This window comes from Amia ocellicauda, chromosome 10, assembly GCF_036373705.1.
Source record: "Amia ocellicauda isolate fAmiCal2 chromosome 10, fAmiCal2.hap1, whole genome shotgun sequence".
NCBI classification, from domain to species: Eukaryota; Metazoa; Chordata; class Actinopteri; order Amiiformes; family Amiidae; genus Amia; species Amia ocellicauda.
In genome coordinates, this window is record NC_089859.1 from 4,053,399 (window position 1) to 4,066,791 (window position 13,393).

At 40.0% G+C, this 13,393-nt stretch overlaps 1 long non-coding RNA gene across 1 annotated transcript; it reads left to right on the forward strand.

The window, feature by feature from the left end:
• Nucleotides 1-326: 326 nt before the first annotated feature.
• Nucleotides 327-12,634, forward strand: LOC136759593 (uncharacterized). Its single transcript, XR_010820058.1, has 3 exons — nt 327-424; nt 8,759-8,879; nt 10,916-12,634. It is a non-coding gene; the product is annotated as an uncharacterized LOC136759593 (long non-coding RNA).
• The last annotated feature ends 759 nt before the right edge of the window (nt 12,635-13,393 follow it).

Consider the following 13,393-nt stretch of genomic DNA (forward strand, 5'->3'; position numbering starts at 1 on the left):
AGATCTAAGGGGGCACCACTTCTGCATCCGCTGCCAAGCTGTGCTGGCAAAGATGAGCTGTTCTTCTTCAGGGAAAAGTGCAGGAGGACCTGAAAGAGAGCTGAAGATGTGGCCATGAGGGATGTGAGCCTCGCTGGAGCTAAATTTTTTACTGTCTTGTAGACTAAGCAGCGCAATGCCTCTGTGTGGGGGGCTCGTTACACAAGCGGACAGAGGACTGGGTCATTGAATCCCACTCCATTGTGCTGCCTCCCCTGGTGATTGCCTGCCTGTCACCTGCCAGGAGAGGACAATAAATACATGATTGCACAGTGTATATCAATGAGGGACATTTAATTTCTCACACCCTGAGACCACCCTGCGTGCGCACTTCCCTGGACTGCAGGGGAGAGGACTGAAATGGAGATGGACAGGACCATGTTGGGTAAATTACCTTTTTTTTTGGTGTTTGTTGCGTAGAGTGGAACATTTTCTGCATAGTTGGTGTTTTAGAATCAATTTTACAACCCCTGTTTTACACCCTACCTTGGGTTATTTCTAATGGGTTTTAGCTTTTCTTCAGAAATGGGACATATTATTGTGCGACTGTTCTTTGACTTTGAAGTTGTGAATCAGTGTAATGAGGGAGTTGATTTCATCTCCCATTCAATGGGCATCCGCAAAGTTCCTTTCAACTGAAGTGCGCGTACGGCGTATATACCTGCTTATGCCCTTAACTACACCACTGATTCCAGCAATCCAGTACAACATTGTCCATTCACATTTTCACAAGGTAATGCTGCTCTTCTATATGATTATATCTGACGCTGTACACTGCCTTGACTGGCACTTTGAACATTAAGATGTTTGGCTTATAGCTCAAACTCGATGTGCTTCTATGAGATTGAAATTCACAGAGATGACATATCACTTTGTTTCTGTCTGTTGAACCATCAGAAAGTGTTTTAAGACAGACACAGCCATTCATTAATTCACATTTCTTCTCCACCACAATCGCTTCCGTGGTTCAACTACAAGTGCACAGGAAGGTCAAAACGCGATACATTTCTTTTAAAAATATTAACATGGTATACATTTTATTTTAATCGCATGACCATAAAACATGCTTTAACGCTGTCAGACATACTTTTTAGTCTTTAAACCTTAAAAAGATTAATGTATTTTCAGTAATATTGGCATGGCTATGTTGTTATCCTTAATGAAACTTCCTTAATTCACTTTATATGTGCCAAGTTACTTTAACGTCAACACGCAGGTCTATGAAACAGAGACGTCTGGCAGTGCTCCCTAATTCTACTTACATTTCAAACAGAATTATTTAACACGCTGACATTATAATTTTAAATATTTAGATTATCTTTATTTCTATCAATTTCATCATGTTTCTGTACAAAAGATTAAGTATTTAAATGGATATGGATGTTCTGAAATATGTTATTTTATATATGTTATCTGTTAGGTGTATCAAACATCTTTATCCTACCAAGATGCTCAGGAATTTGCAATGCTATAAGATCCACTTTACATTATAATTGATCACCTTTATCAACTCGATCTTTTTGGGCTCTGTTCTTCATTAAATGTCTTCATAAATTACTTCCTAAAAATATATTAAAATATTCCTTCGCTCTGAGATTCACACACATTACAAAGCAGCCATTCTGAGGATGTTTTATCTTTAATAGCTTCTGTTTTTTTCAGGTTCTTATTCTGAGATCCATTAGTTTTGCTACCATTTGAACTTGGCTGTTATGAAATAAAAATAATAAAAGTCACTTCAGGGACTAGTTTTACTCATAGTGCACCGATTTGAAAAGAAAGGGCACTGGCACACTACCCAGAGAAATCCACTGGGCGTTTGATAAATCAGAAAGAAAAGCCCTTCTTTTAGGAAGTGTATTCAATGGATGGGGAGAAGGAATCTAAAAGCTTTTAAAACTATGTGCGCTTTCATTATGTATGGTTTCTGCAATGCTTTCATCTATAGAGCTGGAATATTCTTTACTCTTCTTTGTCTGACTGGTCGAGCTCCAAGTCATAAGCACAGGAAATAATAAGACACCAGAGACCAGATCTCACTGCAGACTCACTGAGCGGAACATGTGCTTTTGTGTTGCAGTTTATAAGAATGTGTCTCTCTTTATCACACAAAAAACACACTCTGTTCCCACCTTCACGGGAGTAACAGATACATAATGTAAAGCCACAGGAGGAGTAGCAGACACAGAGCAAAGTTTACATGTCCGGAACTCTAATACTTTTCCACGGATAAGCGAAGTATATTTTTCTCTGGACTGTGGGGGAAACTGTATGGGTGGAGTCTAGGAAACAGGCATGGATGATATGAACTAGATGTGCATTTATTATACCACGATCAGCCATAACATTATGAGCACTGACAGGTGAAGTGAATAACACTGATAATCTCGTTATCATGGCAGCTGTCAGTGGGTGGGATATATTAGGCAGCAAGTGAACATTTTGTCCTCAAAGGTGATGTGTCAGAAGCAGGAAAAATGGGCAGCGTAAGGATCTGAGCGACTTTGACAAGGGCCAAATTGTGAATGCTAGACGACTGGGTCAGAGCATCTCCAAAACTGCAGCTCTTGTGGGGTGTTCCTGGTCTGCAGTGGTCAGTACCTATCAAAAGTGTCCAAGGAAGGAAAAGCGGTGAACCGGTGACAGGGTCATGGGCGGCCAAGGCTCACTGATGCACGTGGGGAGCGAAGGCTGGCCCGTGTGGTCCAATCCAACAGACGAGCTACTGTAGCTCAAACTGCTGAAAAAGTGAATGCTGGTTCTGATAGAAAGGTGTCAGAACACACAGTGCATCGCAGTTTGTTGCGTATGGGGCTGCGTAGCCGCAGACCAGTCAGGGTGCCCATGCTGACCCCTGTCCACTGCCGAAAGCTCCTACAATGGGCACGTGAGCATCAGAACTGGACCACGGAGGAATGGAAGAAGGTGGCCTGGTCTGATGAATCACGAGTTCAAGTTGTTGACTTGGCCTCCAAATTCCCCAGATCTCAATCCAATCGAGAATCTGTGGGATGTGCTGGACAAACAAGTCCAATCCATGGAGGCCCCATCTCGCAACTTACAGGATTTACATCATCTGCTGCTAACGTCTTGGTGCCAAATACCACAGCACACCTTCAGAGGTCTAGTGGAGTCCATGCCTCGACGGTCAGGGCTGTTTTGGGACCACAACAATATTAGGCAGGTGGTCATAATGTTATGGCTGATTGGTATATAGTGCTGTGGTCAAACTAAATACACCAGACAATGAACAAAACCTAACTTCCCGTAAGCCTATCTACATTTTAAATAGGTCCCTCTCTAAACACAAATACTTAAAGACAGACAAACACTTAGCAACCAAACCAAATCATCTCCCAGGTCCAAAGCCAAAAGGTCAGTTACTCTTCTCTTTCATTTGTGTTTCACTGTGCAATCCTCTCCTCCTCCCAAACAAAAAGACGTATCGGCTTCCTGCCTGTGCGCACATTTTCAAATCTGCTCAACTCAACTATTTCATAGATCATTTCATAGAGAATATAAAATAGATCCGGCATGGAAATGTGGATACGGCCAATTATGTTGCATCTGCTAACTTGTTTTGTTTTACAACAACAACAAACCTTTCTTTTCATGTGTCTGTCGTGAAGAGTACAAATGATCGAGTCTTCTGAATTTTGCCCGTTAGCCACTAGAATGTTCACTTTTTAGAATTAAAATCTGATACCTTGTTTTAAACGTATTTGATGATTAATTTCTTATAAAGTCTTATAAAAGAGGACTCAACGGAGCATCCTGATCAATGAATGTGAGTTAAAACTGACAAGATTAATGAGGAAAGTCTCAATATATACATGTAAAGAAACCCAGGAGAGCGGTAAGCGGATGATTGTGTGACGTCACATTCATACTGGGCTTTGAAAATGCATATTGCAAGAGGCGGATGAAACACATTTTACTCAGCGGAATATATATAAAGGGGCACTTTAATCTATTTTATTATATAGTTTTTGCAAGAGAATTATGTTTTTATAATTTACAATTGAAGGGGATTGATTATCAAAACCTTTGTACATAATTTCACGGCACACTGTTAATCTGGGTTTGTTACGGAGAACAGAGTTAGCTGTGTTTTCTTGGGGACTGTTTTAAGCTGCCATGTTGCAACAGTACTCATCCAGCGTATTATTTTATTCGGGTCTCTGCTCCAACCAGGAGACCATCCCCAGATACACTGAGTTCAGTTCTTTGCATTTGACCCAATTTGTTTTGTTGTTATTGTTTATGTATTAAATTAATCTGCTGGAGTCATAAAAAATACTAAAATAACCTTTTTAAATAGTCATGCTTGCATTCCACTATCATACTGGCTACATAACACAATATCACTACAGTCATAATCCTATAAACACTTGTGCAAATTAACTGAATAAATAAATCAGCACTCATAACAGTTCATAACTTGTTTTATAGTACTGGTAATTTCATGTGTTATTTCAAAATTACATAATTGATTCTTCCAGTGAAGGTTTTTTTAACGTAAATACCGGGGACGACTACAAAAGACAGACAGAAGTCTAATGCCGAATCAATGGAGCTTCAGGCAGTCTTTTGATGAATGTTTGAAAGACAATTTCTTCAGACTGGTCTCATTTAATCAACACATTGCATTGTAGGAGGATAAAGACAGTGGAAGGTACCCGGCAACACATTGTTGTACAACAGTCAATGCTATTCGTGTGAATTTCAGGTTTTGTCTTCAGTGTGTTGTTTTCATAAAGTTCTACTAACGACACAAATACTCAGAGGAGGAATCATAGCCCCCCAAAATACAATACTTATACTTGATTAATCTGCATGCTCCCTTTCATAAAGGGATAAAGACCACAGAGAAGATTATTTATATTGTAGCATTTCAGGCTTTTGGCTGCTTGTTTCCCTACTGACCAAAACAACAAGTAGTACGAGATGCGATTTGTGTTAAATGAAGTTTACGAAGTTGTCTTGAGATATTTGTGTTGAAGAAGCTGTTCATTCTAGCCTGGCAGGTTTAATACTGTTTTGATATTGGGCAAAGTGGGGATTCACAATATTGTTCATATTTCAACTTCTGGAATAAAACAATTCAGCACTTGACCTTACGGTTTCCTGCACTTATTTGGAGTGTTTTTTATTGATCAATATCTACAGGTAAATAACAGCCACACCTCAGACTGTGATTGTTTATTTGCAATAAAAGAGAAAATGGTTTAATTGACCCCAGTGTGGTAAATCTAAACAGGCATGAAATGAAAATAATATTTTTCATGACAAGGAGGTTATGCTGCCGCAGTTGGTTCAGAAGTCTAACATTTAAGCGTGCCGAGAGAGAAAAGTCATTCCCCCCTTTTTCTGCATCGTCGCCGCCACAGGAGTTTATTGGTTTATGAGCGGTGCTGTAATGAACAGGCATGTGAGGGGAATTGCACGGCGCTCAGAGAGGAAGAGATGCCTCAACAGCTGGGGGATAATTGCTTTATTTCAGGCTCTCTTTTAGGAAAATGCAAATCTGTCACACCTTAACAAGTCTGAAGGCAACCTCCAAACTATTGATGAGTGCTTACAATGTGGCATAATCAAAATACTGCGCTACAGAAGCTCTTTTCACATTCATTGCTCATGCTAAAAGAGCGTTGGACAAAGAAGAAGAGGAATACAATTTGTTTTCATTTTATATCTGAACATTGAAAGTAGGTGAAACTGTTAGGGCCCTCGATTCATCTTTCAAGTCCCATGGCAGTTTTATTCTCCTGAATACCAAATCTGCCAGAATATTGGTTAAAACATGAGACACATTCCATGTTGCTGCTTTCGCTTCAGTGACAATGAAGTTGTGAAGAATCGCGCAGTACGCCCTCTCTCTCTGAGTGGTGCCACCAACAGGCTGCGTTATCTAGTAATGTGCTTAAGCTGTTTTCCTCCCTATAATATTAAGGTGCTACACAACTCACTGAAAGCAGGAACTCAGCTGAAATGCAGATCAGTTAAAATGCATCAAATTCACATTTCTCATTTAATTGCTGCCGCTGTTCTTTTTTATTCAGTTTTCTTCCTGAAATCCTTTTGCAAAAAAATAAATATATAAAAGAGTAAGAATTACTTGCACATCTGGCTTTTACTATTTTGGAAAGCAAATCTTGATAATAGTGAAATCATTTATATTATTTTTGTAGACATTAATAATAACGAAAATATACCGTTTTCCCAGTTGCTGTTCATAATTTTTTTTAAATCTTTATTTAAAAGCAGATTTTACAAGATGCAATGTGGTGCATTTGAAATATTAATAGTTTTGCTGCTGAAGGTACACATTGCAGTAGAAAGTGCATTTGCAGAAACTGTGATCATGTGATGCTTAATTAATATAAATTTTTTTCAGCCTTATAAATCAGTTAGGTGAAGATGAGTCATCTTCAGCAATGTGCCTTTTTGTTGTGATCCTTAAGGGCCTATTAAACAGGTAGTGCTGATCACAGCTCTCAGCACCGCGATTATAATGTTCATTAGATAAGGTCAGGAGTAGAGCTGCCAAGCCTCATTAATAGACAGAGATAATGTGTGTAATGACTGATTTAAGACATTGTTAGCATGACTGTATCACATATTTGCACATGGATTATCTATGACCTATGAAAAGCAGACACCTATTTTTTCTTTTGCTTTCTGATAAGCTAGAAGCAGTTTAGCAAGTTCACTGGGCACTGGGCCTGATTTTAGCAACGGTGCTAAATGAAGACCAGGCTTGAATCCCATTTCCAGAATTATATTGTTAGATTACTGTGCACCATACTGATTAAAGCCATAGGGTGAAGCATAGTCTGCTGATATTGATCAGGTAACCAGTGATCTGTCTTTCAGAACTGAAGGATGAGTCTTTATCCTTATTGTCCTCTGAATTGCACTTTTGTAATCATAGGGGGGATTCTCACATCCTTTAGCATGAACACAGTGATGCTCATATACTTACATGATGGATTTTGTGAATTCACAATCCAGAACCCTTGTGAAAAAGTAGTATACTAAAAGTACACTTGTGTCAAAATAGTTCAAAATAGTTTACTAATAGCATACTATTTTTGTACTATTTTGACACAAGTGTACTTTTAGTATACTACTTTTTCACAAGGGAAATCATATCCTTGGCTATTCTCTTGCATTCTTACTTTAGTGTCTAAAATACATCTCTCTCTCCAGTCACACTGTACATGAAATGATCCTGAGAACACAAAATCATGCTCCATATATCCATGGATAAGGGCGTCTGCCAAGAAAAAAAAATAATAATAATGTGATCATCTATTATGTGCCATTTGGGATAATGACATGATTGCACATGGACATATAAGTCTGCATGTAAGTGGAAGCACAGAGACACATATCAATTTTGTTGATTTAGTCACTGTACACTAACGCCACATTAACAAGAACAGACTCGTCTCTTGAAGAGAAAACCAGGATCGTGGGTGGCCCCTGTTATAGGTCAGTCCAGAGTGACGCTCAAATGCACGCATTGACAGAAGCAGTGTTTTAAATCATGGCACTTCAAACTGCATTACCAAAATCATTTCAGAGTTAATTAGATCTGTAGACAGAATATCACTACTAGAAATGAAAAGAAAGGAAAAGATGATGCACTACATCATCCAATCCGGCTAATCAACATCACAGCTGTTTAAAGAATAAAGAAAACAGGCTTTTTAAATATTCACAAAGAAAACATGTATTAAGTAGATCTAATTTAACATCAGTTGGTGATGCTTGTTTTTAATTAATTGTATTCATTTTAGGGTTAAGCCTAGGGTTTCATAATTCAAGGGTCAACTGATCTGCAACGAGGGCAGCATCGCATTTCTAATGTGTGAACCTTCATCAAATGAGCTGAGAATTGTCCATTCGGTCTAAACAACACAACCCCTGTGGCTGATGTTCTCCTCCTATGATTGTAGCTCCAGATGGATTATGCAAATAGGGTTTGGATCAGGGTTTGATATTTCCAGTCAAGTTCGACTTCTAAGGTGAGTAATGTTGTGTTTCCACGGGTTAGACCTCAGGGAATTAAGGCTGGGTGTTTACGCCTTATGGCCGGTGGTCTAATGCTGTGATTTCTATTTTAGGATGAATGTTGTAATATTAGGGTTAGGCTAAGAGTTGGGGTTTCATATTTCTAGTGAAATTTGACTTCTAATGAGGTTAGATTTCTGGTCGTGCCAGGTGAACTCTAAAAGGATGAGCATAAGATTGTGTGTTAAAACAAAATTGTTCTGTTGTTATCCGATCTCCCCACAGGAGACACTTCTTCACACAGAGAGGCGTCACAATCTGAACAAACTCCCCAGCGATGTGGCTGAAGAGACAATTTGGGATCATTCAAAAACAGACTGGATAGGATCCTTGAATCACTTAGTTATTAATGGACACCAAACGAGCACGATGGGGCGAATGGGCTCCTCTCGATTGGGTACTTTCTTGTGCTCTTATGAAAGTTCAAAGCAGGAACACCCAGGACACCACCTTGTTTCCTCGAAACAAAGAAAGGGCCGATATCAATTATTTTATTGTTTTTCCCCACAGAGCAGCACAGTACGTACAATAAGTACAATGTAGGGCACAAGCCCACTAATGTGTTGGTAATCACAATAACAGTTTCTATAAAATACAATATAAACGGGTCAATGTGTACTCCTTGTCCTTCATGTCACAGCCTCTGTTGATGAATGATCAGGAAAACCCGGTGGCAAGAAACCACTCCTCGGCAGCCAAAACAGAAAGGGGAGACGAGGGATGAGCAAGCAGCCACAGATGAGCGGAGCCCAAACTCTCAGGTAAATTTAATTTACTCCAATCTAGGATCCCTTCTCAGCGTTGTTACGCACAGATCTCTTCCACAAGCCGGGACTCTGCAGGAGCCCTTTGCCCAGATCATGGCCGGGCAGGAGCTGTACTGTTGAGCCAAGTCACTATTCACTCTTCATAATTATCCCACTTCTAACTTTCTTTCTACAGGTAAAATCTAAAGTCCACCACTTTTGTACTAGCGATCCTAACTTTACTTAGGTGTGACCAATCACAAAGTTAATGATCTCCAACTGTATTCAATTTTAGAGTATCACATGATTTTAGGATACATTCAGCAGTTCCCGCAGGTTCCCTCAGCAATTCAAAGCAAAGACTCAACCATATACAGCTCTGGAAAAAATTAAGAGACCACTCCAAGTTCAGAAATCAATGTTTAGTGGTCTCTTATTTTTTTTCAGAGCTGTGCATATACACTCACCTAAAGGATTATTAGGAACACCATACTAATACTGTGTTTGACCCCCTTTCGCCTTCAGAACTGCCTTAATTCTACGTGGCATTGATTCAACAAGGTGCTGAAAGCATTCTTTAGAAATGTTGGCCCATATTGATAGGATAGCATCTTGCAGTTGATGGAGATTTGTGGGATGCACATCCAGGGCACAAAGCTCCCGTTCCACCACATCCCAAAGATGCTCTATTGGGTTGAGATCTGGTGACTGTGGGGGCCAGTTTAGTACAGTGAACTCATTGTCATGTTCAAGAAACCAATTTGAAATGATTCGACCTTTGTGACATGGTGCATTATCCTGCTGGAAGTAGCCATCAGAGGATGGGTACATGGTGGTCATAAAGGGATGGACATGGTCAGAAACAATGCTCAGGTAGGCCGTGGCATTTAAACGATGCCCAATTGGCACTAAGGGGCCTAAAGTGTGCCAAGAAAACATCCCCCACACCATTACACCACCACCACCAGCCTGCACAGTGGTAACAAGGCATGATGGACCAATGTTCTCCTTCTGTTTACGTCAAATTCTGACTCTCCTGAATGTCTCAACAGAAATCGAGACTCTTCAGACCAGGCAACATTTTTCCAGTCTTCAACTGTCCAATTTTGGTGAGCTTGTGCAAATTGTAGCCTCTTTTTCCTATTTGTAGTGGAGATGAGTGGTACCCGGTGGGGTCTTCTGCTGTTGTAGCCCATCCACCTCAAGGTTGTACGTGTTGTGGCTTCACAAATGCTTTGCTGCATACCTCGGTTGTAACGAGTGGTTATTTCAGTCAAAGTTGCTCTTCTATCAGCTTGAATCAGTCGGCCCATTCTCCTCTGACCTCTAGCATCAACGAGGCATTTTCGCCCACAGGACTGCCGCATACTGGATGTTTTTCCCTTTTTACACCATTCTTTGTAAACCCTAGAAATGGTTGTGCGTGAAAATCCCAGTAACTGAGCAGATTGTGAAATACTCAGACCGGCCCGTCTGGCACCAACAACCATGCCACGCTCAAAATTGCTTAAATCACCTTTCTTTCCCATTCAGACATTCAGTTTGGAGTTCAGGAGATTGTCTTGACCAGGACCACACCCCTAAATGCATTGAAGCAACTGCCATGTGATTGGTTGGTTAGATAATTGCATTAATGAGAAATTGAACAGGTGTTCCTAATAATCCTTTAGGTGAGTGTATATATCATGTTTTCAGCTAGAAGGAAAGCTAATTTGCTTGGTATTTAAGGAAAGTATCGCAGTGATGAAAGATTAAATGAATGGCACCACTATGAAACCAAACTAAGAAAATATAGCACGGCAGAAAGCAGAGGCGGAAAACACTGTCTGGGTTAAGATTACTTGATTTACAGCATAGCAGGTGTAAAATACACTGCTAAAACTGCACTTGCTAATAGTAACACCATCACTGAAACAGGCTCATTGGCTCATTCATTCATTCATTCATGCAATGAGCTACCGATTCATAGACCTTCATTTTCCTGCTCTGGACGTCAGTACTGGTGTTATTGATTTCTCACTTGGCAATATTTATCCCATGTTTTAATGCAGACCTCACAGTTACTGAAGACTACTGGCTGTTTTAGCCATGCATGGCACTACAACAGCAAAGTGTATGTTTCAACAGCTTGAAAACTGCGCACACAATATGGACCTGTCGTGGGAGAAACTGTGTTGGCTTGACAACAGAGAGCTGGCTGTTCCTGATGAGAAAGTTGTCTTTGGTTCTCAAAACATACTGGAGAAAACAATTCTGCCTCTCAAAGTGCTGAAGCCTTGGTTGGGCTGAAGTTGAGCAATTTTACCAGTTCTTTCCACCCAAGTTCTCATGTCAGTGTTCAATTTCACATCCAAGGGTTTCCACCATTTCTGTGGATGGTTTCTGTATGTGGCCAAGTTTTCACAACCTGATTTAAGAAGACCAGACTAAGTGAATCCTGTACTCTTTGTGATAATATTTTCACTTTACAGTGTACCACATATCCTGTACCACTGAAATATATTCCTGCATTGATTTTCTGATTTCTGTATTCATCTGTTGACGAATAAGATACTTGTGAACGTTTTAAATACCAGGTCTAAATAGTGATGCATTGCCTAATGCTATTGAATAAAACGGTCACATGATTAAAAAAGTGTCTGTAGCCATACACATGGATTTGATAACTTACATGCAAATGCACATAATTTGAAGTAATAAATGACTAATTTAAATAATGCTGGTACCGCAATATCTTGGAAAGAGGAGGCTGACTTAATTATTACTTTCTCAACCCTACTTGAGATTAACAGCAAAATTACAAGTTAGCGATAAAGTCACAGCGAGCTCTAGTGTAACTTCCCAGCCTTATCTATGTCCTTACATCACGGCGGGATGATTGTTCAATTAGTTGATTTATGAGCTGCCTATATCGGCCTCTGTCTGCCGGAGGACTGAAATACAGGTTACAAAGCCCAGTCTGCATAAACGCAATGCTCTGCCAATATGCTACACTTATTTCCATGCTTTCTCTTCTCGTCATGTCCCACTGCTTTTTCTTTTCACTGTGGTAGATGGAGTAATGGCTAATCCCTCCCTGTGTTTTGTGACACCAATTTGCAAAGGTTTAACACGATTATTTTCAGTCTAGATTTTCACACATTCCACATCGCTACACACGCGTCAAGGATTGACAATATTTGCTTTGTTTAATTGTGTATGCAATGGTGGATGGTATCCGAAGACACTTGGATTTTACGATGGAAACAGAGTGGCCAGACAATATAGCGAATCCTACAGAAATTGTTTGCAAATGCCAAATACACTAGATATTCATTTTGATCACATTTCCCACAAATAACTTTGTCAGAACTCTTTTGTGCTTTCGAGAACTAACACCCATGGTTGACAGGAAGAGGACTGTTATTTCTTGGAGATTTAAATACCCTTTTTACTGAGAGATCTAACAGCTAAACTATGGTGGACTGATCCAGGTGGATCACAGAGACTCAACAGAGATGTATATATGTGTTTTCTTGGTAATTTTTTACAAGTACAGCAGTGGCACAGTAATATTTCCTTATGCTGTGACCAGAGAAGGAGTTGGCATCCCTGCTTGGTAAGCCTGTCTTGTCTATCAGGTGATTCATACAGCAGGTGTGGACAGAGAGAGGGAGAGTGATAAACAGTATGAAGGGGTTTATCCCACTGTATCATTTTGCACCCGTGCTCTGAAGGTTTGGAGTGAGTGAGTGGTTTTCTCTGTTTATTTTTGGAAAAGTGGGAGTTGTTTTGAGGTGATCCAGGCCAGTTCCGGTCAGCGGTGAGGGACTTAATGAGTTAGATGGGTATCTTCTCTGTAGCTGTTGACTTCCCCCATGGCCAAGAGAGCAAGACACTGCTGTTGACACCGATGCCCCACTGAAGCAATGTGGTTAAAGACTAGTGTTTTTGTGTGTGTGTTTGTTTTGTACTTTTCTTTAAGACTGCTACATTTATTTTCTCAGATCACATGGTATTTTAACTTATGTATTCCTTTTTATTAAACTCTTTAGCAATTTTCTAGGAATAGAAGCAGGGTATAGGTGTTTCACAGGAACTTTTGCTGCAACCGGGGTTATACTATATATATATTTCCCTGCTATCGTTAGGGCCAGTGTTCCCAGCTCCTGTGGAAACATAAAATATGAATTTGTTAAACCGGACATACCTTTCCATCTCATGGTGAGCTTGGCTATCCAAACAAACCTGCAGGGGCAATGGGTGTGACAGAGACACACCGCTTCTCCTGAAATTTTGTGGTGTATCATAAAGACTATTACTATAGTGGATTCCTGCCTGCAGGGGACTCAAGGGTACTTTCTCTTGTGCAGACAGTCCACAATTAACTTATGTTAATTAAAAACATTTTATCTTGTCTGCATTTTGGCTTTCTTTGCGCAGACAAGGAATAACATCTGTTTTATAGGAACTTCTATTCATTTTCTCCAAAGGTCACAAAACCAGCTCACAGTTATGGATGTGAACAAATGTTTCCAGCGCCTCCTATG